This window comes from Alligator sinensis, unplaced genomic scaffold (genome assembly GCF_000455745.1).
Source record: "Alligator sinensis unplaced genomic scaffold, ASM45574v1 scaffold1542_1, whole genome shotgun sequence".
NCBI classification, from domain to species: domain Eukaryota; kingdom Metazoa; phylum Chordata; order Crocodylia; family Alligatoridae; genus Alligator; species Alligator sinensis.
This window is the reverse complement of record NW_005842452.1, coordinates 1,015,647-1,017,528: the sequence shown is the minus strand read 5'-3', so window position 1 is coordinate 1,017,528 and position 1,882 is coordinate 1,015,647.

Genomic DNA, 1,882 nt, shown 5'->3' with positions numbered 1-1,882 from the left:
AAACCACAACCGCGGGTGGGGTGGGGCGCAGGGCGTGGGGGAGGGCCGAGGGGCAGGGATGGAGGCAGGAGGGGCTGGAGGCAGCGGTGGGATTGGGGGGCAGAGGGGCATCACCCAAGCTGGGCCGCTGGGGCCAGGCCCGAGGGTGCTGGGGTCACCGCCACTGCCCTAGGTCACTGCACCAGGTGCAAGGGGCGGCCCTGGATCACCCACCAGATGCAGGGGGGCAGCTGGGGGGACGCGCAGGCCTGGACCCCGAGCTGGGACGTCTGCAGTGACGGCCACGTCCATCCTGCCCCCATGTCCATCCTGGCAGCCCTAAGCCCCACCCTCCTGCCCTGGGCCCTCCTGCAGCCTGGTCGCCCCAGGGGCAGTGTGTGCGCACAGGGTGTGTGTGCACAGGAGTGTGTGTGGGGCAGTGGGTTCCCATGGGTGCCATGTGTGTGCATGTATCTGTGTATGTGTGTGTTTATGATGGGGGGGTTGCATTGTGCATGGGACGGGGAGCTGTGCCCCTACCTGGCAGTGCCCAGATTGTAGGGCAGGGCTCTGCGTACATGCGTGTGCATGAGACGTGCCACTGTGCACATGGGGGGAGGTGCCCGGGGGGGGTCTGCATGCTGGCACCAGGGCCTGCAGGCATGTGCATGCACCAGCGGTGCACACTGCTGTGCACGGGGGGCTGCACCCTGCTCATGAGCACACACAAGGCAGACCCTCCGTGTGCACAGGGAGCTGCCTGCACGGGCAGGGGAGTGCCCAGGCAGCGTGTCCAGGCGGGGGGGCTCCGCCCGCAGCAGTTGCTCCATCTCCCCCTTCCTGTTTTGCCGGCGGTTTGGCGCGCACAGCACCCTGCTCCTGCCACGAACCCGCGTGGCCCCGGGGCCTGGCTCCTGCCGGCCGCCACCAGGGGGTGCTGCTGCCTCTGCCCCCATTCCTCCTGCCACAAGTGTCTCCTGCTGGGGACAAGGGGCATCGCTGGCAGCCCCCCCAACCACCCAGGCTTGAGAGCTGCACCTGCCTGGGGCCTCACCAGGACGCACAGACAGCACCGAGGCCTGGAGCCAGGCCGTGGCATGGACACGCCAGCCACAGGCAAGGCAGGGCTGTGGCATGGGACACGCCAGCCTGCAGTGACATCAAGCCACACACGTGCCAGGGGCCCGGGAGCGTTCAGCGGACACGGACACAGACAGCGTGCGGGCCACGGGCATGTTTCCATCGCTTTATTTTGCAAAAATAGAAAAGTGCTGCCCGGGCGGGCAGGGGGCAGGGGGCTGTAAACGTGCCGGGGCGCGGCCCCCCCGGCTGGGGGCGCTGGGCTGCCCTGGGGCTGCGGGTGGGCTCCTCGCAGTACTGGATGCAACAGGGGGACAGCGGGGACCCCCCTGGCAGGCTGGGGATGGGGGGGCGCCGCATCCCGTGTAAACTCAAGGGAATAAATAACCTGTGCATAGCGTTGCAGCACCCCCCCCTTGCACCCTCCAGCTTGTAGTGTAGCAGGTCGGGACCCCCAGGCCCCCCCAGGGCAGGACCAAGCCAGAGGCTGGGGGAGGCAAGGCTCAGCAGCCCCTGGGAGCTGCAGACCCTGGCAGGCTGGGGATGGGGGGGCGCCGCATCCCGTGTAAACTCAAGGGAATAAATAACCTGTGCATAGCGTTGCAGCACCCCCCCCTTGCACCCTCCAGCTTGTAGTGTAGCAGGTCGGGACCCCCAGGCCCCCCCAGGGCAGGACCAAGCCAGAGGCTGGGGGAGGCAAGGCTCAGCAGCCCCTGGGAGCTGCAGAGTGGGGGCATGTGCCAGGAGGGGGGTCCTTGGGGAGTCCGTGTTGGAGGAATCCCCCTGACCCCCCCCCCGGTCCCCTTGGTCCCATGTCCCTCAG